At 50.3% G+C, this 26,973-nt stretch overlaps 1 pseudogene; it reads right to left on the bottom strand.

Annotated features, from left to right (window-relative positions):
• Positions 1 to 17: 17 nt before the first annotated feature.
• Positions 18 to 8,855, bottom strand: LOC103346889 (adenomatous polyposis coli protein 2 pseudogene; annotated as a pseudogene).
• Between the last annotated feature and the right edge of the window lie 18,118 nt (positions 8,856 to 26,973).

A 26,973-nucleotide genomic window follows, 5' to 3' on the forward strand; every position in this document is an offset into this window, starting at 1 on the left:
GAGAATTGAAAGTGAATCTTGATGTGAATGGAATGGGAGAGGGAGTGGGGATGGGAGGGGTGCGAGTGGGAGGGAAATTATGGGGGGAAAGCCATTGTAATCCATAAACTGTACTTTGGAAATTTATATTTACTAAATTAAAAAAGAGAGAAAAAAATTTCACCATTACCTATTCAATATTTCATCAGATTGTAAACACTGTTGGTTTATAACAAAATTTTTGAGGTTAAATTTTTTTTCACATCACATATTTGTGTCTTTATTTTACTTCCCTCTTGCATTAGTGTTTGTGTGGTGCCTAAATTGTAACTTAGGATCATCATTGAGCTATTTCCTGATAAACATTATGTAATTTTTAAAGATAATGACTCTTTATTTTTATTTATTTATTTATTTTTACTTATTTTACAGGCAAAGTTAGACAGTGAGAGAGAGAGAGACAGAGAGAAAGGTGTTCCTTCCGTTGGTTCACCCCCCAAATGGCCGCTACAGCCGACATGCTGTACCAATCCGAAGCCAGGAGCCAGGTGCTTCTCCTGGTCTCCCATGCAGGTGCAGGGCCCAAGCACTTGGGCCATCCTCCACTGCCTTCCTGGGCCTCAGCAGAGAGCTGGACTGGAAGAGGAGCAGCCGGGAGGAGAACCCAGCACCCATATGGGATGCCGTGCCGCAGGCAGAGGATTAACCAAGTGAGCCATGACGCCGACCTCTATGTAATTTAAATTATTAGAAATACAGATGTCCTACTCTTTAACTGTAGTTTTATTAGAATAATATATCTGACTTGACCTTGGAGGGCTTTTCATCCCATATATTAATTGAATTTTATTTCTTAATTTTTGAATTAGTTTTTAGTACTTCAGTTTCTGGTTACATTGGTCTAATGAACCCTCTTTTTGTTTTGATTATATTGCTATTTGTTATGATTATTTCTGCTTCTATAAATTTTCATATCAGAATCCTGAAGCAGTTTCTAAATTTTAAAACAAAAGCATGGTTTTTAAATAAACATTCCTGGAGCCAAGTGCCATGACTCACTTGGTTAATCCTCCACTTGCGGCGCCAGCATCCCATATGGGCTCCGGGTTCTAGTCCTGGCTGCTCCTCTTCCAGTCCAGCTCTCTGCTGTGGCCCGGGAGGGCAGTGGAGGATGGCCCAAGTGCTTGGGCCCTGCACCCCATGGGAGACCAGGAGGAGGTGCCTAGCTCCTGGCTTCGGATCGGCGCAGCGCCAGCCATAGCTGCCATTTGGGGAGTGAACCAACGGAAGGAAGACCTTTCTGTCTCTCTCTCTCACTGTCTATAACTCTACCTGTCAACTAAAAAAATAAATAAAAATTAAATAAATATTCCTGGAAATTTGCAGGACATTTAATACCATGTGGATCCAGATCTTCATTTAAAAAATAGTAACAAGAGAATGTTTTTGGTTTTTTTTTTTTGCTTCTATAATTTTTAAATAAGCATTGCTTTTCTTGATAGAAGGCAAATATTTGATTTTCAACTTAAATGTGGTTATGCTAAAAGGAAATTCATTTACTATAAGTTAGGTAAACCTCAGATAATGAAAAATAATTTAAGAAAAATAAGGCTTGGACCCAGAAAGACAAATATGGTATACTCTCCCTTATATGTGGTAAAAAGTTAAGAAACATACAAAAAAAGAAGAAAAAGAATGAAATGTCAGTGTGTATCAGTATTGCAGCAAAAATGGTTTTGTAAAACTTTGTTTTATATCTTTGTGAAACCAATGATTAAGAATGTTATATTAGGGTCTGATGTTGTGGCATAGAGGGTAAAGCCGTTGTGCCAGCATTCCATATGGCTGCCAGTTCAAGTCCTGGCTGCTCCACTTCCAACCCAGCTCCCAGCTAGTGAACTGGGAAAAATAGCTGGAGGATGACCCAAGTACTTGTTTCCCTGCACCCATATGGGAGATTGAATGAAACTCTTGGCTCCTGGCTTTGGTATGGCCCATCCCTGGCCATTGTGACCATCATGGATTGAACCAATGGATGGAAGATCTTTCTCTCTTTTTCTGTGTCTCTCCCTTTCTCTATGACTCTGATTTTCAAATAAATGAATAATTCCTTTAAAAATGTTTCCAACTATAGTTTTAATGATCTTGATTACTTTATAATTTATATAGGTGAAATGGTCATTTTCCCATTCAGTTATTGTTTATGGCCATGTCTATATTCCCACTAAACTAGTGTCTTTTGGCTTTTTACTTGTTTAACTTCTTATTTAGCAAAGTATTAAGCCTTTTAGTGTAATGTAAGTTTAAAATATGTTATCTCAAAAACTAAAAACCAAAAAAAAAGGGGGGAGAAGGAAAGAGGATAGGAGGGAGAGAAGGGATGAGAGGGACTATCATATGTTCTTAGAATTGTATCTACTAAACACATTGAATCTGCTAGAAACTAATTAAAAATTAAAATGAAAAAAGAAAAAGAAGGCTTTTACATAATTTGTCAGGGAAGGCAGTGCCGGGGGAAACATATTCTCTTCCATCTGGACTAACACACGTAGATGGACAAAGGCCAGACTAGGAGGAAATGGATAAAGATAGTGTGAAATGGTGTTTTATAAACCTAAATAACTTTTTGATTCTTATATTAAATGTGTGAGCACAAGTGAACAGCATAAAAATGAATTTCCCACACACACTTTTGGAGGATACTGTGGGACACAAACAGGCAGAGAGAGTATAATGTGAAAGATAAAATGCCTTGGAGTGGGCAGGCCTTGGCGGCGAGAACACGGCTGTGTGTGTGTGACAGCTGGGTCAGAGCCCCTCTGGGCAAGTGTACGTTCGGATGCTGGTGACACAGACATAGACATGTGTACACGGGTTTATATTACACAAGCTAGCATTTTTCTTGTACTGGAAATCAAATTTGCTTTGTAATAGTTTGTACATTTTGCCTCTGACAGCAAACATTACAAATAAACAGGAAATGAACAAGCAATAAAATAAAATACTCACTATAGTAAAGGTGCATTGAAAATGTTCAGATAAAAATGGAAACAACTGTAAAAATATTTCTTTAAGTTTAAAGAATGTAAGCTTACGGTAACTTCCTCATTACTGTAAACACTTCGCTTTCCATTGTATCAAATGAAGGTTATTTGACAGAACTTCTAATTAAAATATAAATTTCCCAATATATGGATTTCATTGTGTTTTAAATAGTGAAAAGCCATTGGTGTCTGTGTTACAGGTGAATATTAAGCAAAGGAACATTGGCAAGGGCGCCTCCCACATCATATCAGCTCATGCAAAGGATGACACAGCCGTCACAGACACCAAGGTTGCTATGACTTGGCCACAGTTCTCATGACAGTGTCATCTATAAACTATTAATAAGCTGGGGCTTAGATAGTATTTTCCACCAGCATTCATATCTTTTCATATGAAAAACAGATAAGGGAGGAAGAGTGAAGCGAAAGCACTATTCTTAGAGAATTTAGCTACTGAAATCTGAAGTACATTAGAAAACTATAGTACTCTGGTCATTTTTTCTTTCTTTTTACAAAATACTTAGCTATTCATTTGAAAGACAGAGAGAGCTCGGAGAAAAAGAGAAGAAACGTGTATTCAGGTGTCGCTCCCCGTCTTCGTGGAGGAACGACACAGGACCCTGCGCTGTTCTTTTGTCTGCTCGGCCCTTCCCGGGTTTGCTGCTGGTTCTTCCCGGGTTGGCTACCGACCCTTCCACCTCCGTGGAAGGGCAGTTCCCCCTAGCCACTTTCCCCACTTCCGCGGGGGAGCCCGCGGCTTTACATGGGGTGCTGGCAGTGGCGCGCTAAGTACACGTGGGACGGGTGCTGCAGGGTGTGAGGAACAGGCGGGTGGGCGGAGGGAAGGCTGCCAAGTGGCCGCCCATCCTGAGTGGCCCTGGGAATGGCGGGGGGGGGGTACTGGTGTCCAGGGTCAGGGGCTGGGCAAGACCCGGTCCCCAGGACAGGGCCTGCAGCCCCGCCTCAGCTCCATTGCCCAAAGGTCACTCTGTGATCTCCCCATGCTGGGCGGGGTGAGCTGTGCCTGCATCTCCCCCTCACTGATCCGGGAGCAGCCCCGAGCCCCAGGCCTGAGGACACCGAGCAGTCCCTGTGTGCGGAGGCCTCGGGCGCTGCCTCACCCCCACTGCTAGTCATCTTCTGGCCGGCTGCCCCACGCTCCCCAGGACCCCTGCTTGGCAGCCGTGGCCTAGAAGGAAGTGCGTGGCACCTGGGGTGCACCCCGGAGCTTGGGGGCCACCCCAACTCCTCCTGGGCTGTGTCCTGCAGGGCACGGGTGGGGCCTGAAGGGGGCGCCCGCTCGGGTTGCTGCCTGCGGCTGTCTGGCCAAGGCCCAAGGGTGTGGAGCACAGGATACAGCAGGTGGAGCCCCTCCTGGGGGATGGGGTGTGGGGGTAGCCCTGCTGGGCAGCCACCCGCAGGTTCCCTTCTCCCAGCCGGATTCTGCAGGAAAGAGGTCGCTGGCTCTCTCTACAGTGCGCTCCTCCGTGGAGATGGGCAGGGCCATGGGGCCCCTCTCCTGCTGCGTTCAGGCTCCTGGGGTGTGATGAGGCTCCGGTCCCCAGGCTGTGATGGCCCTGGGGTCCCGTGGTCCTTGTGCTGTCCACGTGGTCCGTGCAGAGGAAGCTGGGAGGGAGGCACAGAGCCAGCACCCCCCGCCACGCCTGCCTTGCCCACCGTGCCTTGGCCGGGACCGGCCCATCCATGTCGCTGCCCAGGAGGGTGGCCTGGGCGCCGGTTGGCGCGGGGGGCTACTGCCTGCTCTCCAGGCTCAGGGACGCGCTGGCGTTGGTCTTGGGCTGGGCCACCTCTTCTGTCTGCACCGTGGCGACGCTGGTCTTCTGCAGCGGGGGACCGGCGGGGCCCTCCTCCGGCGAGGCGCCCCGGAGCGGCAGGGCCGAGGAGGACAGGGTGCTGCGCAGGATGTGTGCGACGTCCTCGTCCCGGATGCGCCGCCATGTCGTGCCTGGCGCGACCACCCTGGGCAGTGGCCGCGCCTCGCCGTCGCTCCCGTGGCTCCGGGTGGTGTGCGCTGGGCTGGGGGCTCCTGGGGCCCCGCCATCGGGCCTGCGGGCCACGCTGACGTGGGGCAGGGAGGAGTAGCGCTTGACCGCCTCCGGCCGCACGGGGGCGCTCACGGGCAGGAGCGAAGGGCTCTCAGAGCTGGTGCGCTGGTGCGCGCGGGCCGGGGCCGGGACCGGATCCTGGCCGGGTTGGCTGCTGCCCCGAGGCCGCCCTCAGCTCGTCGCAGCGCGAAGAGCAGAGGAAGACGGCGGGGAGCGCGGGCCGGCCGCGGCGGGGCGACGCGCCCTGGGAGGTGGAGGCGGAGTCGGACAGCAGCTCCGTGCGCCAGCGACGCAGCAAGCCAGGCGACTCCTTGATGAAGGTCAGTTGGCGCTGGAAGCCCGAGCGGTCGGAGGACTCGCTGCCGCTGGAGCGGGTGGAGGCCGCCACGCACCAGGCCCATTCGGCCCCCACGCGCCCCTGCCGCCCCCTCGCGGCCTCTGGGGCGGGTCTGTCCGGCGGCGGCGGCCCGCGCCTGGCCGGCCTCTGCATGAACGGGATCCGGACGGGCGACTTCCGTGTCTTGTGGTGCTTGTCCAGCAGGGCCCGTGCCACGTCTTGGGCACGCGGGGGGCTGCTGAGCCAGGCAGAGACCCTGAAGCTGGGGTGGAGGGGGGCGACTTCCTGGGCAGAGGCTGAGAGGCGGGCGAGGTCTGGGAGGAGCTTGAAGAAGGGGTCTTGGCCAGAGGAGCAGGGTGGGTGGCACTCCTGGGGGGGGGGGGGCGGGCGTGGCTCAGCGCCGCCAGCTCCGATATCTTGCCCGGCCGGTGCAGGCTCCGAGAGCGCTGCTTCCTGGGCGCTGGCGCTTTGCCTGCGGCTGCTGGCTGTGCCAGGCTGGGGGGCTCCGCCGCCTTCCTCAGTGTGGCCCGGGGCCAGGGACAGCTTTGGGCTGGGGCCGGGTGGCCGGGCTGAGCACGTAAATCACTGTCCGCCCCTGGAGAATGGCCGGCACCCCCGCTGCTACCTATTGAACAGCGTGCGGCTTCTCGGGCCACCAGGGGCGCGGGGGCTCGAGCGCTTTTGGCTGAGGCCAGGCTCCCTTTCTCTGGCCGCCGGGCACTGCCCTCCCTGCCCCGCCCCGTGCTGGCGCCTGCTCCTGCGATTGGATAGCTGTGGGGAGGGGTCCATGGACAGAGCAGACCATAGGGACAGGAGCTAGTCAGACTCGGAGGCCGCCTAGCGGGGTGCCGCCGCGGCCGCCTGATGCAGCCATGTGAGGATGGAATTGGCGCCCTCCTGGATAGCCCGCCACTCGACGCTGTCCAGGTCGGAGGCCCGGTCTGAGCCGGCCGCCTCCTCGCCGAAGTCCCAGGGCGCCTCTGCCGGCCGCTTGTCCTGCCCAGCAGCCCGAGCCTTGCAGCGCTGGAGGCCAGAGGCCAAGGGCCTGTGCCTGGGCATGGCTGAGCCGATGCAGCAGCGCGGGAGTGCCTCCTCGGAGCGCGGGCTGGGGGAGCTGTCGCGCCCGCCTCCTCGGTGCGGGGCCTGGGGGACCGTGGGCTCCAGGCCTCCCAGGTGGCTGGCCGGCCGCTCACAGCCTTCAGCGAGGTAGCCGAGGTGCTCAGGGAGTAGCAAGGTAGGGTCTTACCTGCGATCAGCCTGGGCTGGGCCCCGGGGGGTTGGGGCGGCTGGGCCGGAGCGGCTGCCTTGGCTGGGACCCGGGCCTCCTTCCTGCCCTGCTTCAGGGCCCGCGGGATGGGGCGGCCCGGCCAAGGAGGGCGCCTCGTCAGAGTCGTAGAAGCAGTACACGGCCTCCTCGTGGGCGTCGTGAGGCACAGGGACTGCCTCCCCCCTTCCCCGCTGACCCCGGTCCAAGTGGGCACTTGGGAGCTGGCCCAGGGGCAGCTCCAGCCCGGCCGGCTCCTCCCTGTGCCCCGGACCTGCTCCGGGCTCCGGCCGGCGACCCCGGCCTTAAGCCGGTGCCTGGAGACCTGGCTGGTGGGGGCCACGAGGCCGGCGGGCTCCTGCCTGTCCAGCCGGCCCCCTGGGGCTGCTCCCTGGGGGGCCCTTGCAGGGTCTCCTCGCTGAGGGACGCTGCGCTGGAGAAGTTGACAGGCGTGCCCTCGGCCGAGTCAGTGCACGAGTCGTCCTCCAGGGCCAGGGCGGGCCCCAGCATGTAGACCAGGACGGGCAGTGCGCAGCAGCTCCAGCTCCTGGTCCGCGGCCATGCGTGTGCGGGAGCCCGCGGACGCCGGCCCCTCCTGTCGTCCCACATCCTCTTCTCGCGGGCGGTGCCCGGCGCCACCGCGACCCCCGCCGGCGCCGCGGTCAGCAGCAGCAGCAGCTCCACGTAGTGCTCGTGCAGGGTGAGCGCACTGAGGCTGGAGGCGCAGGAGAAGTTCTCCTCCGGCTTCTCCACAGTGAAGCTGACGCTGCCGGCGTCCAGCTCGGAGGCAGGTGGCAGCGCTCGTGGCAGTCGGCGATGTCCAGGAAGCGCTTCACGTAGCTCTCCCACTGCAGGCTGAACTGGCTGCTCTGGGGCTGACCGGGCGGCGCGGCCGGCAGCGCCTTGCTGAGGCTGGGCGGCATGGCCTGCCCGGGGCTGTCAGGCAGCTTGCTGGGGCTCACCTTGCCGCTGCCCAGCCCGCTGCAGGGGTCGCTGGGGGTGGAGCTGGCGATGGACGGGCTCTCAAAGCTGCCCAGGGAGCTCACGGAGCTCCAGCGGCTCAGCACCAGCGGTGTCTCCTGCACACAGCTGGATGGCATGACATCCTCCAAGGTCAGGCCCCGGCCCGCGCCACGCCCGGTCCAGCTCCGCCTCTTCCGGGCCGGCCTCCTCCAGGCCCTGGAGGGAGGAGTTGCTGTCCAAGTCTCCGGCCTCGCTGGGGCCTGGGCATCCGGTCGAGGACAGCGAGCTGCAGTGGGACAGCGAGATGGGCCCCTCCTGCGCCACCAGCCTCTGCAGCGCCCTGCTGGCCGCAGCTGTCCGGGTGGCCCCCAGCTTCTCGGGCACCTGGCTCAGGCCCTCCACCAGCAGCCAGGCCTGCTTCCGAGCCGCGGGGGCTGCCTTGGGGCCGCAGGGGGCCCCCGCGCCTGCCCTGCCCGCGGCCTCCAGCAGCGGCACGGCACGTGCTGATAGGTGGGCGACAGCTTGATGGTGGGCACGCGGGCGTCAGCGCTGGCGGCGTCCCGGGTGGGCCCCTCGGCCTGGCCACCCCGCAGGTCGAGGTCGAGCCCAGCGGGCCGCGGCTGCCCGCCCAGGAGCTCCTCGCGGTGCGCGGCCAGCGGGCAGGGCCGCTTGTGCTCCCGCGGTCAGTAGCCGTCACTAGTGCTGCCGCTATTGAGGCTGTCGTTGGAGAGGCTGGCGTGGGCCGCCTTGAGCCAGAGCAGTGGGTGCGCCCGGCCCAGGTGCCGGGCCGAGCTCCATCTCCAGCGCCCACTGCTTGCGCACGTAGAGGCTGGGCATGCAGGTGCGGGGGGGACACGGCAGTGGCGGCCGCCTGGTGCTTGGCGGGCCGGTGGGCCTGCAGGTTGTGCAGCATGCCCACGGCGCCCAGGTCCCACACCAGCTCCTGGTCCCGCGCGCTGCGGGCGGACAGGTTCCAGAGCCTGCCGCACGCGTTGCTCACAATGGTCAGGCTGTGCGAGGTCAGGTGCTGCAGCAGCGTCTGCAGGCAGTTTGTGGTCGCGGAGCACCTGCCTGGGTGGGGGAAGTGGGGGCGGGGTCAGGTGTGACCGGAACAGACGGCCCCGCCCACCCTCCCGGGATTGGGTGGCCGGAACTGACGGCCCCGCCCAGCTCTCCGGGGATAGGGCAGCCTTTGTGGGCATTTGGGGGCGTGGACCAGCAAGTGGGAGGGATGGTGGTGGTGTGTCTCTGCGTTTCTCAAATAAATTTTAAATTAAAATTCAAAAATAATAATAATAATACTTTGCTTATGATATTTGTATCTGCTTATGAAAGGTATGCCTTTAAAAATCATTTCAAATCCTGGTACACTTGCATCATCATCATCAATGTAATGCTGATTTTCCAAAAGAAATTAAAACTATTCTCAGCTTATTTCCATTTGCATAGGTTTGGGAACAGGTTTCCTTTTTCTTCCTTAGAAGTTTGAAATATACCTGTAAGCCTGAAATTTTGGTTGTTTAACTTTTTTTCTTGGTTGCAGTTTTCAAAATGTGATTTAACGTACTTGGTTTATGTATGAGGTTTTCTATTTTATGTTATATTTGTGTTTTGCGAATTTGATTTTCAAAATATGATAGATTTTGATCTATGTAGTCAGAATTTTACTCAGGAATTTCACACATTTCTCTAAGTAGGTTGGTAAAGACTATAGTTCCTACAAAAGAATGATTCTGTTTTAATTCCTGAAATAGTTTTTTTTTTTACTTTGACTTATGTTTCCTTAATCGCTTTTAATAATGACCAAAGAAAAGACCCAGTCATTTGCCCTCCTTTGTTTCTTGGACATGTCTGACATGTGGAAAAAATGAAGTAATCATTGCTCATTAAGTTGCAAAGAAATGCATGGCTGAACAACAATAAATATGCATGAAATCAGATAACTGTGATGCTGATGTAATGTTCTTATATTGGAAAAAAGTAATACTGTGTTTTCATGATGCGATCTGATGAGTCTTAAATGTTGATAGAAAAATGTACTATGATAAAACTATGCATAGATTTAAATATTTTTGTAGAAATACTTATCTTTCAATTCCACGTTTCTAAAATCTTCTCAATGTGCCCTTGTTTATTTATGCTAAGCAATCTCCTATGAATCCCTTGTTGTTTTTGTACAACCCAGTACTGAAAGTGAGTCTAGTCTGACTTGTTTTAAGGTTGTACATTATGATTAAAAAGAAATAAAATAGTACATTTGCAGTTGTTAAATTCTGGACTATTTCATTTTCAAAGATTTATTATTTACTTGAAAGGTAAAGTTCCAGACGGTGAGAGAGAGAGATCTTCCATCTGCTGGTTCACTCCCCAAGTGGCCACAATAGCTGGAAATGAGCTAATCTGAAGCCAGGATCCAGCAGCTTTTGGGTTTCCCTTGTGGATACAGGGACCAAGTACTTGAGCAATCTTCCACTGCTTTCCCAGGTGCATTAGAGGGAGCTGGATCAGAGGTGGAGCATCTGGGACTCAACCCAGCACTTGTATGGCATGCTAGCACTACAAGCAGCAACTTTACCCACCAGGACACTGTGCTGGCCTCAAAATTTTGGATTTTTAAGACAGAAATTTCGCCAGCGCCACAGCTCACTAGGTTAATCCTCCGCCTGCAGCACCGGCACCCCAGGTTCTAGTCCTGGTTGGGGCACCAGATTCTGTCCCGGTTGCTCCTCTTCCAGTCCAGCTCTCTGCTGTGGCCCGGGAGTGCAGTGGAGAATGGCCCAAGTGCTTGGGCCCTGCACCCCATGGGAGATCAGGAGAAGCACCTGGCTCCTGGCTTTGGATCGGCACAGTGCGCCAGTTGCAGTGCACGGCTGTAGCGGCCATTTGGGGGGTGAACCAATGGAAAAGGAAGACCTTTCTCTCTGCCTCTCTCTCACTATCCACTCTGCCTGTCAAAAAAAAAATACAGAAATTTCACTGATTGGAAGCTAAAGATGTTTGTCATCCATTCTCTCAAAGAGACTTGGCACTGTATAGCAATAAGCCCAGAGTACCCAACCTTACTATTTAGATTGCCTGTCTATGCTGAGGTACATGCATTGCCAGCTGTCACTTCTTAGTGAAATTCGATTGTACTTAAAAATAAAGCAAAAGAAATACCAGCACTGTTTACAAACATGAAATTTAAAATAAATACATAAACCTTCAAATGCAACAGTCCATAGTTTCTTATGGTTTCCTGCTGTAAATTTTCAAAACATCAAAAGCCAAGAATAAAATGAGGAACAATAAGACAAAAATAAAATACTTAGCAATACTGCTAATGACAATAATGTTAACAGTTTAGTTACATGCCCTATATCAATTGAGTTCTTTCAAATTGGGACCCAAGCACACAGACCCCCATAACTACCTTAATAAACACTTAAAAATCTGGATTATTTTGTAGAAAAGTGCTAATCTAACCCAGCCCTCATTTGAAAAGACATTTATCCTAGTAAAAAGGAAAGAAAGCCAAGGCAAAACAGTCAAAATGAAGACTACTCTGATCATTGAGGTTTCAGATGGTGAAGTTTAGAGCTGTTCTCATGGATAATCCACACATACATAATTATCTTTCACTTTCATTAATTTTCCAAATGAAGGCAAAATGCTGTCAATAAGCTTTTGGAAGGGCATTACAGAGTCTATCAACCAACTTTGCGTGGGAGTATATTCTACACATTTCATTTCTCCAAGGTGGGACAGAACATATTTCACTAGCAAAAGGTCGGAATCAGGATTTCTAATACTCCCTAAAAACACTTTAGAAGAAATATTTGCCTAAACTTTATTTTTAATAGTCAAGTAGCATAAAAAAAGAGTACTTTCAATTCATTGCCATTCTCACAGTGTTCTAAACTCTTCACTCTGGCTCTAAAACAAAATTGCATCACAATTATTGTCAATCTTCATAATTACTCAGAATATAAGCCAATGATGCACAGAGATTTGATTAGCCATATTGATAATTTAAAAGAATTGGAAGTAATATACTAGGCGGGGAGTGGGGGCAGCAGATAGCATGGTAAAAATAGTCTTAGATTGAGGCCGATGGTGTGGTGGGTAAAGCTAACATCTGTACCACCGGCTTCCCATATGGACACTGGTTTGAGTCCCAGATGCTCCACTTCTGATCCAGCTCTCTGCTATGGCCTGGGAAAGCAGTAGGGGATGGCCCAAGTCCCTGTGCCCCTGTACCTGCGTGGGGACCAGGAAGAAGCTGCTAGCTCCTGGCTCCTGGCTTTGAATCGATGCAGCTCTACCTATTGTGGCCAATTGTGGAGTGAACCAGCTGGTGCAGGACCTCTGCTTCTCTCTGCCTGTCCTCTCTCTGTGTAACTCTGGCTTTCAAATGACTAAATAAATCTTTAAAAAATAGTCTTAGATTCGTCCTGTATATAATTCACATTCACCAATAGGCATACAGGCAAACCTCTAAAATAAACCTTAAAACTACACTTGTTTATTTTCTTATATTCAATTTTTTTCTATGCTTTGAATCTTATTTTAAGAACAAATCTTTTGAAGGCATATACTCATTCTGTTACTTGTGTGTTTATTATTTATGGTTCTCACCACATTCAGAGTTTTCGGATCTCCCTTTGAGCAGTTCTTTATTGCTTTCTCATCCAAGTTAGCTGGAAACATCACTATAAGCTCCAAACTCAGTTTTTGCCCATTTTTGGAGATGCTACAATGTGTAGGGTTTTGCTTCTAATTTTTCTTTTTTTAAAAAATTATTTTGACTTTCATTATTTTAGTGGTTTTTCATTTCTTAATTAATTTTATTGCCAAATTCTGTCATTGTAAAAGATACACTGCACACTGTTTTTCTTACACATTAGTGTTTGGGTTGCTTTCATATTTGGCTTTCATGAATACCACTGCAGGGAGCCTTTCTGGGCATGTGGATTTTGTATCTTTTAGTGGCATACCTGGGAGAGAAACTGCTGAGTCACTAAACAGTCCCATGTAGAACATGCTGAGAAACTGCCGAATTACTGTCCATATTGGCTGCACTATTTTACTGGAAGTTTATGAGGGCTCCATGCTCTTCATGTCCCTATCAACATTTATCTATGGCTGAATCAGTCATTTTACTGAATATGAATTGATGCCTTCCTGAAGAGTTGATTGCATTTCCGACAACTAACAGTCACAGGAGTGACACTGGTCTGGGGAGATTTCAGCTAGCACAGGTTTTCTGCACTTTTCTCAGTGTCACCGAGTTGTTTTCTCAACAAAGGACACCTCTGGGGCTCCCAATCCCCAAAGCAGAGCCCTGGAAGCTATTTTGCAAAAAACTCTACTGGCCCCTGGCAACAAGCCAAGGCACAGCAGGAGGGGGACACAGTTCTCCTGTGGCAGGCTGGGGGAGGGGCAGGAGGCAGCAGGAGCCGCCCCACACCATTGCCATGGCCTAGTGTGGCGGAGTGCTTGCCACCCTGAACTGCTCTGCCCATCAGCTGGCGCCCCACACCCCCTGGGAGCTGGGATGCTCAGTCCAGTGGACAGATGAGGAAACCGAGACAGGTGCCTGCCCACCTGGCTGCCACGTGGATGGCCCTGTGGTTTTGGCCATCATGGCTCAAGCTCAGTCTCCCCCACCAGGTTCCTCTCCTGGGACCCCCACCTCCACCACCGTCCAACCACGTCGTGACTGGGCGCCAAGGCAGCTGGCGTTGAGTGAAAGGAGACAAGATAATGCCAGCTTTGAGGATGGCAGAGCTCAGTAAAATGATGTGACTGCAATAAAGCAGGGAGAGAAGGGGAGGGCCCGGAAAAAGTGGGGCCAGCTGGGACTCTGGATGGGCTGGGCAGGCGAGGGAGGGAACCTGTGGCTGCAGGTGCTGGAGCAGCATGTGCAAAGGCCCTGGGGCAGAAGCATCTCTGTAGTGCTCACGGCTCAGCTAGGAGGCCAGCAGGCCGGAGCAAGATGAGCCAAGGTGAGTGGCAGAAGGCGATGTGACAGTGATGGTGGTGATGAGGTCAGGGGGGCCTCGGGGGCTTTGGCAGCCATTGATGGGGGTGGGGGCAGAGAGGGACATGTGCTGATCTCTGTCTTAATGGAGCCCTTCCAGTGGCTGCATGGGGCTTGAGTGGCAGCTGGGAGCCTGGCAGGGGGCTCTTGTCACCCCGGAGCAAGGGGAAGGTGCACCGCAGCTGTGGGGGTCTGGAAGGGGGCCCAGAAGAGGAGTGGTGGGTGGCCCTGGGCGGCCCAGGTAGGAACCGCGTCACCACACACTGCTCGCTCCTGAGCCCTGAGCCACATTGCTCTGCCTCCTGTGACCCTCAGGCTCACCCCTCCCTCTGTCCCCTGCCGCTCTGCCGACCTTCGACCTTCCACTGTCACTGGCCTGCTGCATGACCTCCCCTCCCCACCCACCCACGCTGCCACCTCCCATGCAGCCCCCTCCCCACCAGCCCTGTGACTCCTTGTCTCCCACCGGTTGGTGCTCATAGCTGGGTGGCTACAGCAGAGCACCCCCAGCCTCACCTGATGCCACTGTGGGGGCCTGAGTGCTACCATCCTGAGGGAAATCGGGGGTGCCCCCCACAGAAGGGGGAGCGAGGCTGGCCCACCAGCACCCCCATAGCACCTGGTCCGGGGAATCTCCATGTACCCAGCCTCACTCAGAAGGGCCGTGGCGGGAAGGCATGGGTGCAAGGATGGGCCTTGGAGAACGCTCACAGCTCAGTGACATCAGCACTCTGCAGTGACCTAGGGCAAGTCCCCTCACCACCCTCTGCAGCCTTGCTGGGCCCCCTCTGCCAGTCAGGATCGGTAAGCCCTATTTTTGCAAGGCCTGGGAGGGCCGTGGGGGTGTGGGTTTGCAGTGACCTGGGACAGTGTCTCGACAGACCTCCATCCCTTAAAGCAACAGACACAGCTGGGAGTGACAGACGGGGCTGCCGCCCCAGCTCAGGCACTTCTCAGCCGAGCAACCTACAGGGAGCCCCTCCTCCAGTCACTACAGAATGGAGCCCACCTCTTCCCAAGGCAGCGGCACGTGCACCCAGCGCACAGTAGGTGCTCAGTAGTGGTGCTGGAGTGCATGGACCTCACCCTGCAGGCAGCTGGACCGGGCACCCGCACAGCCCCTGCTCCCAGCTGGGGCAGCTATGGGCCCAAGGGGGTGTTTCTGTCTCCCACCCATGATGGGCTCAGCAGAGCAGCAGTGAGGGCCCCAGCATGCAGACAAAGAGCTGTTGTTGCTGCAGATCTAAAATCGCCATCTCTGATTGCTGCTGAGCAAGCCGGCCGCAGCCGCCCGCTTCCCCATCCAGTTGGGTCTATTTCAAGAACGCGCTGATTAGTGCTGATTGCGCCGTGATTATGGGGAGTGCACCACCCAGCCCCCTCCCCAGGCTCTGTGGGGAGCTGCTCCCCCTCCGAGGCTCTGGCTGTCACCCAGGGGCCGCTGACCCAGGGCTGGGATCCGCATTCCTCCGCCAGCCCCCGCAGGTCACTTCCCCCTCCCAGGCCTCTCCCTCCTCTGCTAAAGCCTTCCAGTCTCAGGGAGGCAGAAACAGCGCAGTGCCCAGGCTCCGGGTCACCATGACCGGTCATCGGCTGGAGGAACACTGTACACGTGTGTGTGAACACATGTAAACATGTGTGTATGTACAGTACATGCCTCTGGCTGCACTTGAGGCTGCCCTCAGCAGGTGCACGGGAGCCTCCATAGCCAGGGCTTCCCCTCCCTCGGCCACAGCGCTGGCCTTGAGCGCTGGCTCACATGCAGGTCCCACCACCATGTTGGAGGTGCGGCTTTTGCACCTGTTGGGGCAACCGTGGTGTGACTGGCCCAGCACCCCTGACAGTGGTGGGAGGATCTGAGGAGAGGTCATTGTGTGGCCACCACCCTGCAGCCCACTCAGCGCTCCCTGGGAAGAGAGACAGCCTGTCGGCAGCCATGCTGTGGATCCTCCTATGCTTGCCTTGGTGACCCCTTGGGGTCCTGCATCTGCTCTGTGAAATGGGGGCGGCTCAGGGCGCCCCAGTGCCCTGGTGCAGGGACTCGGGATAACTGGGAGGCACGTGCTTCTGGACTTGATGCACAGAGGTCAGAATCAGCAGTCCTGTGGGGGCACAGTCACTAGGTGACAGGGGTCAGTGGTTCTCCTTGGGGAAAGCCTCCTCCCCCCGCTTGTCCCCCAAGCCATAAACCCAGCCATCAGTCAGTCCTGCCCCAGGCTCCCCACTCACCTAGCTGCTGCCATCTGACCTGTTTGCTGTACAGTGGAGCCCCTTGCTGGCACCCCCCCAGCCTGAGCCCCCCATCAGCCATGCCTGGACCACAGCAGGAGCCTCCTCACTTCTGCACAGCAGACAGAAAAATCTCAAAGTGCAAACAAAACACAGCCTGCCTTGCTCCCAGTGGAAACATCCAGGTGAAGCCTTGCACCTGTGGCCCACGAGACTCCGGCTCTCTCCCCTGCCCCTGTCCAGCCTCACTGTATGCCACCAACTCCATCTCATGGCCCCTGCCAGAGGGCAGGTCCCTCCCCCTGCCCCCATTGCTAGGCAACAGCTGCTCACTTCTGAGGTAGGAGCCAGGGCTGAGCAGCAGAGGCTGCAGCAGCTGGCTCCATTCCTCCAAGATATGTTGTGGAAGCTGCTCCGGAGTCACTAGGAAATTGCAGCCTCCAAGAGCGGGTCTGTCCAAGGTCACTGAGATGAAAGTTAACACAGCCCGGTGCCACAGTACCAGAGCTGACAGGACCCTCAGAAAGCCGGCGGGCACCCAGCACACAGGCTGTGTCCTGAATTCCTGAGCCCAGGGCAGACATGGATAAGCGATGACCGTGCACTCCACCAAGCCCAGGGCAGACATGGCTAAGTGATGACCTTGGTTACACTCACTAGGCAAGAAGAGAAACTTTGATTTAAGATAAGGAGTAGGCGCTCATTCTGTGCTAGAGAAATATTTCATTACCTTTTTTAAAAGATTATTTATTTGAAAGAGTCACACACAGAGAGAAGGAGAGGGAGAAAGAGAGAGAGAGAAGGAGAGGGAGAAAGAGAGAGAGGAGAGGGAGAAAGAGAAAGAGAGAGAGAGAGAGAGTAAGTCTTCTAACCGCTGGTTCACTCCCTAATTGGCCACAACAGCCGGAGCTGCGCTGAACCGAAGCCAGGAGCCAGGAGTTTCTTCCAGGTCTCCCACGTGGGTGCAGGGGCCCAAGCGCTTGGGCCATCTTCTGCTGCTTTTGCAGGCCATAGCAGTTGGATTGGAAGTAGAGCAGCCAGGACTAGAACCGGCGCCCAAATGGGATGCCGGCACTGCAGGCGGCAGCTTTACCTACTCCACCACGGCTCCGGCCCCTCATTACTTGTTAATGGATCATTACCTCGGTTTTTGCGTTTGTTATTTGGCATATTGGAGATATTTGGTTTCTTCACTGTGGTGCTTTTTCTTGTTATACTATGACTCTAGATTAAGTGGACTATCTGTTTTTGATGGAGCCTTAGGGCTTGAGATGGGTGTAGCCTGAGAGCTCTGTTTGGCGTGCCAAAGGTGACACTCCCAGGTTAGGCGTGGTAAATCTCTCTCTCTCTCTCTCTTTTTTTTTTTTTTGATTCAAAAGGGAAGTAATTCCGCACAGCTGAACAAAGTTGGAGGTAGTTAGCAGGCAAATGATATACCCACAGGAGCCAGAGATTGGAAGCTCCTTCCCAAGGACCACACAGGGAATCTGTTCTGCCCTCAGAGTGGGCTCAAATTCTCCTTCAGTCTCCCACTGGGTTGCCAAAGTTACGGAACTGTAGCGTCTCTGGAGAGTGCTCACATGAATTCCGTGAGTTCTCTCCCCCACCATCTCTTTTTTCACAGTCTCAGTTCAGTAGCACCACAAATTTACTAGGTCCTAATCTCCTGTTAATTCGCCCCGCCCAGAGTCAGGTTTTTCTGCTAGGCTCAGGGCCGGTGCAGACCTGAGGTTGCTCTGCTTATGACGTATGTCCAAGATGGCGCCTGCTCTTTGTCTTGCTCGCCCTTGAGAGGTGAGCGGAGAGAGAGAAACCCGTGTCCATACCACTCACCTTTCTCTCTCTCTCTCTCTCTCTCTCTCTCTCTCTTCCAGTTAGCCTGGTGAACTTTCCCCCCCCGGGGGTCGTTCCCTCTAGTCTCCTCTCTCCACTTGCCTGCCGGTGTCTCAGGCTATTGAGGTTCGGCTCACCTCGCGTTCCAGCGCTGGTGTGTTGAGTCTGCCGCTGGTGTCCCGAACTGTGGGCTCCCACGCTCTCCACGCAGGTCCGCTGTGAATCACACATTCCGGAAGAGTTTCTTCTGCCGTTTCCTCCCCTACTCTTCCTTGAACCTGCAGTATCTCCACTTTTATTAAACTATCTCTCTCCGGACTATCAGTGTGCTCCCTTCCTATTCCACCATCTTGCCTCCTCCCCCGTTAATGGATCATTAAAAACACTTGCAAGTTGTCTCACTGTGTAATTTGAGAAAATGATAAAGTGTCTAGCTTATATGACACTGTATAGGATGTGCAAGATCAAAATCACAGAGCTAGAGAAATTATGCTTTGCTATTTTATGATCATAACATAAGGCAGAGGCTCTGAAAGAGAAAGAGCTAATAAGAGTCTTCATTGCAGCACGCAAATAAGCTGTCCTGAGGGGTGGCGAGGTGAGGAATGTTGGCAATTTGGCCAATTTCATTTCTTTTCTTGATGGCGGGATTGGATCATTGGGAGGCACTGTGTGAAGGAAAACATTGTAACTGCAAATCATGTATTTTTGAGAAACAGTGAAAAAAGAAAACCATTCAAATCATCATAGTTGCTATATCAACTTCTCTGTGCTATGGAACTCCAAAGTGTAATGACTGGGCCAAGTGAGCACAATGAATTAAGAAAAAGAAAAAAAAGCAAAAGAGGCCACACAAACAAGAGAAACACAATTTCCAGTGCTTCCTTGGTTATATGTAATCCATGCTGCATACATGTAATAAATGATCCTCTGGGTTTTTAAAGCCATATTTAATATTACAGTAAATTCAATATGCCCAGAGATAATTATTCTTCCATAATGAATAATAATTGTTGTGTGCTGGTCTTACATAGCCACTTTTCTTAAAGAACTGACAATCTCTGTATTTCTATTATGCTTGTGTGTTTCTATTTGTGATTTTGTGTTTATCCTACTTTTTTAAAAAAGATTTATTTATTATTTGAAAGGCAGAGTTAGAGAGAGAGAGAGAGGTCTTCTATCCACTGGTTCACTCTCCAAATGGCCACAGTGGCAGGAGCAGGGCCAATCTGAAGCCAGGAGCATCTTCTGAGTCTCCCACACAGGTGCAGGGGCCCAAGGATGTGGGCCATCTTCCACTGCTCTCCCAGGACATTAGCAGAGAGCTGGATTGGAAGTGGAGCAGCCAGGACTCGAACTGGTGCCCACATGGGATGCTGGCACTATAGGTGGCAGCTTTACCTACTATGCCACAGTGCCAGTCCCTATCCTGTGGTTTTAAAAATGAAATGATAGGGCCGGTGCCATGGCACACTAGGTTAATCCTCCACTTGAGGCATTGGCATCCCATATCGGTGCTGGTTCTAGTCCCAGCTGCTCCTCTTCCAGTCCAGCTCTCTGCTATGGCCTGGGAAAGCAGTAGAAGATGGCCCAGGTTCTTGGGCCCCTGCACTTGTGAGGGAGACCAGGAAGAAGCACCTGGCTCCTGGCTTCGGATTGGAGCAGCTCTGGCTGTAGCGGCCATTTGTGAATGAACCAACAGAAGGAAGACCTTTCTCTCTCTCTCTCTCTGTCTCTCTCTCTCACTGTTTGTAATTCTATCTGTCAAATAAATAAAAATATTAAAAAATGAAATGATGACATATGCCTGTTGATGCCATTCAAGTGTATCTGTGAGTCTAGAGAAAGCACCAGTGAATGTCAGCTGGGCCGCTCACTCACTACCTGTGTTGCCTTGGTCAGGTTACCTAAGTCCTTGGGCTTCCATGTCCTCATCTGTGAAATATGAAGATGACAATTACAGCCATTGGGAAACATATTCTGTAATTTATATAACACTGTGATTTTTAGAATGTCTCTGGATTCTGTGGAATTTTTTGCATCAAGGCGTACAGTGGAGCAGGCATTTAACCAACAGGGAAGATGCCCATGTCTCATTTTGGCCTGCTTGATTTTGAAGCCCAGCTTTGGCTTCTGGTTCTGGGTTCTTGCTAATGTGCACCCTGGGAGGCGGCAATCCTGCTCTGGTCCCTGACACCCACAGGGAGACCTGGATTGGGTTCCTGTCTCCTGACTTTGGCCAGACCCAGTGCTCAGCCATTGTGGACATTTGGAAGAGTAAATTAGCAAATGGGAGCTCTCTTTGTCTCTCAAATTAAAAAAAAAAGTACAGTAGTAAAAACCTGCGCCCTCCCCATCCCTAGCCTTAGCTTCCTTTGTAAGCATCCTTCTTCTTTCTCAGTGCTCTATGCACCAATAAAGGGTCTGAAGGAGGAGAAACTTTGACCCTGCCACTCACCCAGGAGCAATCTGTGATGCACCTGTCCATGTGCACGGATCCTTGAAAAAATGTCTTTCTTTTTTTTTTAAGATTTATTTTATTTATTTGAAAGAGTTACAGAGAGAGGTAGAGACAGAGAGGTCGGTCTTCCACCTGCTGGTTCACTCCCCAGATGGCCACAATGGCCAGAGCTGCACCAATCTGAAGCCAGGAGCCAGGAGCTTCTTCTGGGTCTCCCAAGTGGGTGCAGAGGCCCAACGACTGGGGCAATCTTCTACTGCTATCCCAGGCCATAGCAGAGAGCTGGATTGGAAGAGGAGCAGCCAGGAATGGAATCGGTGCCCATGTGGGATGCCGGTGCTTCAGGCCAGGACATTAACCCTCTGTGCCACAGCTCCGGCCCCGAAAAAATGTCTTTCTTCATAAGTGATCTTCATGCTAACAGCTTGAAATGGATCTGATGTAAACAGCTTGTTGGATCACCAGAGCTGCAGCTTGGTCTGCAGATGCAGTATTTACTGATGGTTTTGCAAACTGTTTTCACTGCTGAGGTTCCACATTCATGGCCTGTGTGGCCCAAGTGGGTCTTCATGCAGTGAGTTTACCCTCAGCTGTGACCATCTTGTAAGTAGGTGCAGCTCAGTCAAAGGCCTAGATGTTTGCTTGGAAGGTTAAATCTGACTTGCTCCTTGGATTTATTTGCAGGAAAATTGGACTTTAAATACATCTATGCTGGGACTGGTGCTGTGGCATAGTGGGTTAAGCCACTGCCTGCAGAGGCAGCATCCCATATGAGCACCAGTTCGAGTCCCGGCTGCTCCACTTCTGATCCAGCCCTCTGTTATGGCCTGGGAAAGCAGGAGAAGATGGCCCAAGTCCTTGGGCTCCTGCACCCATGTGGGAGACCAAGCTTCAGACAAGCACAGCTCCGGCCATTGCAGCCATCTGGAGACTGAACTAGCAGATGGAGGACCCCCCGCCCGCCTCTGCCTTTCTGTGACTCTGCCTTTCAAATAAATAAATAAATCTTTAAAACAAAATGAGCATCATACTTGGGCAAGTGTTGTGCTACAGCATGTTAAGCTGCTGCCTGTGATGCTGGCATCCCACATGGGTGTTGGCTTGAGTCCTGGCTGCTCTACCTCCAAGCCAGACCCCCTGTATTCTGCCTGGAAAAGCAGTGGAAGAGTTTCCAAGTGCTTGGGCCCCGGCTACTCATGTGGAAAACCTGGATGAAGCTTCTGGCTTTGGCCTGGCCCAGCCCCAGCCACTACAGCCATTTGGGAAATGAACTAGTGCCTGGAAGATCTCTCTCTCTCTCTCTCTCTCTCTCTCTCTCTCTCTCTCCTTTTCAAATAAATAAATCTTTAAAGAAAATCTCTGCATGGCACCATCATACTTTTTCTTAGTTATTTTTAATCTTCAATATTATGATTTCATAGACATTTTTTTCCCTCCATCTACTTGTAAGAAACATTTACAGGGAAATTTCATGTGTTCCTTTTTGAATTCAAAGAGAAATTTTGCTATAGCCATCAAGTGGATGAAATATGAACTCCTGAGATTTATGACGAGAAACAAAGTGTCTCAGAAAAATTTCTGATAAAGACATTTCAAATGGAAATTCATAATTCATTGTCCTAGGAAGACAGTGTTATTTCAATTTTAGATCATTGTGTCTGGGTATTGAAATATTCTTTTACTTTTTTTTTTTTGACAGGCAGAGTGGACAGTGAGAGAGAGAGAGACAGAGAGAAAGGTCTTCCTTTGCCGTTGGTTCACCCTCCAATGGCCGCCGCAGCCAGCGTGCTGCGGCCGGCGCATGGCGCTGATCCGATGGCAGGAGCCAGGTACTTCTCCTGGTCTCCCATGGGGTGCAGGGCCCAAGCACTTGGGCCATCCTCCACTGCACTCCTGGGCCACAGCAGAGAGCTGGCCTGGAAGAGGGGCAACCGGGACAGAATCCGGCGCTCCGACCGGGACTAGAACCCGGTGTGCCGGCGCAGCAAGGCGGAGGATTAGCCTAGTGAGCCGCGGCGCCGGCCCTGGGTATTGAAATATTCTAGATGGGCTTTCAGGCACTCACTGTAGGTTTTTATCTCTATCCATTCTTTTGAAAAATTCATTTTATCTGAGAGAGAAAGAGAGAGAGAGAGAGAGAGAGAGAGAGAATCTCCCCCTTTGTGGCTCCCTCTCCAAATGCCTGCAATGGTTGCAATGGCCAGGGTTGGGCCAGGCTAAAACCAGGAGCTGGGAATTCAATTCAGGTCTCCATGTCAGTAGCAGGGACCCAAGTACTGAAACCATGAACTGCTGTTCCCAGGGTGCATGTTAGCAGAAAATTGGCCTTTGGAGTAAATTGGAGAGTCAAATGAGATCCTCTGATAAGAGTCTCCAGCAGTCTTAACTGCTGAACCAAGTGCTTACCTCCCTCTATTCTCTCCAATATTGTTTTCAAATGCCAGCAGTGGCCCACTTCTTCAAACTAGTACCTCTATAATGTGAGTCTCCATTCTTCTTAGATGAAGGGGCATCTGGTTTACCGAGTAGCCATTAGATGCTAGATCTTCTTTAATCCGCGTAGTAATATCACCAGCAGGGTAATGATTGTCCTCATTATATGTGTGCTACTTTCAAAGAACAAATTGATGATTTCACCTGTCTTCTTTATTGCTTTTATAGTCTCTATTTCATTTATTTCAGCTCTAGTCTTCATATTTGCTTCTTCCTGTTGGCATTGGTTTAGCTTTTTCTTCTTATTTGTTTTTTCTCTCTCTTTTTAAAGTGTTTTTACCTTTAACTTTCTCCTTTAGTATTGCTTGTGCTATTCCTGCATGTTTCGGTATGTTTTGTTTTTATTCTATTCATTTCCCAGTATTTTCTCATTTCCTTTGTGATTTTTTCCTTGGCACACTGGTTTGTTTCAGAAGTGCATATGATCTTCACAATTTTTTGGATTTCTCTGTTTCCCTACCGTTATTGATTTTTTTTTTTTTTGGACAGGCAGAGTGGATAGTGAGAGAGAGAGAGACAGAGAGAAAGGTCTTCCTTTGCCATTGGTTCACCCTCCAATGGCCGCCGCGGCTAGTGCACTGCGGCCAGCGCACTGCGCTGATCCGATGGCAGGAGCCAGGTACCTATCCTGGTCTCCCATGGGGTGCAGGGCCCAGGGACTTGGGCCATCCTCCACTGCACTCCCTGGCCACAGCAGAGAGCTGGCCTGGAAGGGGGGCAACCGAGACAGAATCCGGTGCCCCGACCGGGACTAGAACCCGGTGTGCTGGCGCCGCAAGGTGGAGGATTAGCCTAGTGAGCCGCAGCGCCGGCCCCGTTATTGATTTCTAACTTCATCTTATTGTGGGGGAAAAATTGCTTTGTATGATATCTATCTATTTAAATTGATTGAGACTTAATTTGTGACCTGACATTTGATATATCCTGGAAAATGTCCCTTGTGTACTTTAAAAAAAAAAGATTAATTTTATTTATTTGAAAGAGATACAGAGAGGGAGAGAGAGACAGAGAGACACAGAGAGACAAAGAGACTTAGTCTTCTATCTGCTGGTTCACTCCCCAAATGGCTACAACATCCAGAGCTGGACCAATCTGAAGCTAGGAGCCAGGAGCTTCCACTGGGTCTCCCACAGTAGGTGCAGGGGCCCAAGCACTTGGGCCATGCTCTGCTGCTTTCCCAGGTACACTAGCAGGAAACTGGATTGGATAGAAGCCTGGGCTTGAACTGGCTCCCATATGGGATGCTGGCACTGCAGGCTGGGGTTTTAAGCTGCTGCGCCACAGTGCTGGCTCCCCCTGGTGTACTCAAGAAGAATGTTGTGTTGTTCTTGGGTCAAGGGTTCCACATGTGTCTGCCATTTCAAGTTGATTTAAGTCTTCTATTTCCTTACTTACCTTCTGTATGGTTATTTTATTCACTATTTACAATATAATATTGAAATGTCCAACTATATTCATATACTTTGATGGTATTGTTAAAAATGTGTTAATAACTGTTATATCTTTTTGCTATAGTGAATATTTTATTAATTTTTAATGTCCTTTGTTGCTTGTAAATTTTTTAGATTTAAATTCTATCTTGTCTAATATGAATACAGCCATCCACACTCTCTTTTGGTAGCTATTTATATCGAAGTTCTTTTTCCTGCTTTGTTCTTGAAATCTCTTGTGTCTTTCTATCTAAATTTAGTCTCCAGTGGGTAGTGTGTAGGGGATCATATTTTTTATTTATTTTTTCAATCTCTGTCATTTAATTAGATCAAGCAAACACGGAGGAATGTGAGAGAACATGTGGTACTTGTCTTTCTGGGTCAGGCTTATTTCACTCTACATAGTGTCTTCCAGTTGCATCCATTTTGATGCCAATGGCAGAATTTCATTCTGTTTTCTGGCTGAATAATATTCCATCGTCATATGTACACTTTCTTTATCCATTCATTTGGTGATGTGTTCCTTGGTTGATTCCATATTTTGCCTATTGTGAATAGTGCTGCTATAAGCACAATGGTGCAGATATCTCTTTGATACAACATGTTCACATTTTCGGGTATATACCTTGTAGCCAAGTGCTGGATCATATGGCAAGGCTATTTCTAGCTTTTAGAGAAATCTCCGTGTTGTTTTCCACAGTGGCTGCACTAATTTATATTCCCACCAGTAGTGTATGAGTTCCCCCTTCTCCACATCCTCACAATCCTTTGTCTCTATGTCTCTTGGATAATAGCCATACTGACAGAGATTAGGTATATCTTGCAGTTTGCTTTTGCATTTCCCTAAAAGCTAGTGATGTTGAATTTTTTTCAAATATTTGTTGGCCAATTGTATTTCTTTTGAGAACTCTGTACTGAAGTCTCTTGCCCATTTCTTAACTGAATTATTACTTTTTTGTTGTTGCTGCTGTTTCTGAATTTTTTGAGCTGCTGACATATTCTAGATATTAATCTTTTGTCTGATTGGTAACTTGCAAATATTTTTCCCATTCTATTGGGTGTCTTTTCACACTACTCACTGTTTACTTTTCTATGCAGAAGCTTCTGAGTTTGATATAATCCCTTTTTTCTAGGTTTTCTTCTGTTTTTTCATTTTTTGTTTTTGCCTATGCTTTGGGAATCTTATACAAGAAGTCATAATCTACATAAATGTCTTGTAGCACTTTCAACTGAATTTTCTTCCAGCAATTTCATACGCTCAGGTCTTAAATGTAGGTCTTTGATTCATCTTGAGTTGATTTTTGTATACAATGAGAAATACGGATCTAATTTAATTCTTCCACATATATACATTCAGTTTTGCCAGCACAATTTTTTGAAGAGATCATCTTTTTTCCAGTGTATAGTCTGGCCACTTTTATCAAAAATCATTTGGTCATATATACCTAGATTAATTGTTGGGCTCTTCATTCTGTTCCATTGATTTATATGTCACTTTTTATGCCAGTACCAAGATGCTTTAATTACTATATCATACTGATTGAGGAAAAGCTGAAAGCATTTCCCCTCAGATTTGGAACAAGACAAGAATGTTCATTTTCACAACTCTTTTTCAGTATAGTACTGGAAGTATTAGCAAGAGCAGTTATGGAGGAGAAAGAAATAAAGGACATCAAAATTGGAAAGGAAGAAATAAAAACATTCAAGTTTACAGATTTCATGACGTTATACATGGCAAAAACCTAAACATTCCACCAAAAAGCTGCTAGAACTGATAAACCAGTCCAGGTGGAGGATTAGCCTAGTGAGCCGTGGCGCCGGCCTAGAATTTCTTAAAGAGAAGCTCTAGTGGTAAAATTCTCCTTAGCTTTTGCTTTCCTGAGAATGTCTAAATTTCTCTCCTGCTTTTGGAGGACAGTTTTGATGGATATGGGATTCTTGGTTGACAGTTGTTTATTATTATTATTATTATTATTAGTTTTAGTTTTATGTCCCTTTGAATATATCAGCCCACTGCCTGATGGCCATCATGGTTTCTGATGAGAAATCTGCCAGTTGTTGGGGGATATGTTGTATGTGATTATTTGCTTCTATCTCAAGTTGTCAGGGTTCTCTGTTTCAAAATGAGATTACACTGTCCTGATGTGGGTGTCTGCCGCTCCCTTGCCCGCAAAGGAACGGCACTGTTCACAGCTTATCGGTCTTCAGTAGACTTTTAATGAGAAAATAACAGTGACAGAGAAAGAATGAAGGGAGGAGAGTGGACAGGAAAGCCCCCTCCTTCCTCAGCACACAGCTTATATGCAAAATCTGGCCAATTGCAAGTGGGCTCAAGTCCATGCATGGAACACTCCAATCCGCTGTCTGTTCACGCAGTGTGCACACGTCCTCGGGCCAATCAGATGAGGTGTCACGCAGCAGGCAGGCTCACCGCGCGGTCCTCGGTGCCATCTTGTTGTTTACAACATTCTCAACTCCTCTGGAAAGTCCCGACTGTGGGAAAGTATTGCCCTAACCGAAACTAGCAACATCCACCTTGTAATAAAGACACAGCAACAGCTATCAGACTGACCTTGACGTGGGGGCTCCATGGCTGCGCATCCCATGGAGCCCCACAGGTGTCTTTGAGCTTGTCAGGTGTCTTGATGTTTCTCTAGTTATTCCTTCAGACTCCCAGGATGCTTTTGTTGGTCCACTTGATGTTGTCCCAGCAAGTCTCTTAGGTTCTATTCACTTTGCTTCAACCTGTTTCCTTTACATTTGAAGTTGGTGGTTATCTTCTCTCCAAGTTCACTGATCGTTTATTCTGCCAGCTCTGATCCATCTTTGAATCCCTCTAATGAATTGTTCAT

Source organism: Oryctolagus cuniculus, assembly GCF_964237555.1.
Source record: "Oryctolagus cuniculus chromosome 17 unlocalized genomic scaffold, mOryCun1.1 SUPER_17_unloc_1, whole genome shotgun sequence".
NCBI classification, from domain to species: domain Eukaryota; kingdom Metazoa; phylum Chordata; class Mammalia; order Lagomorpha; family Leporidae; genus Oryctolagus; species Oryctolagus cuniculus.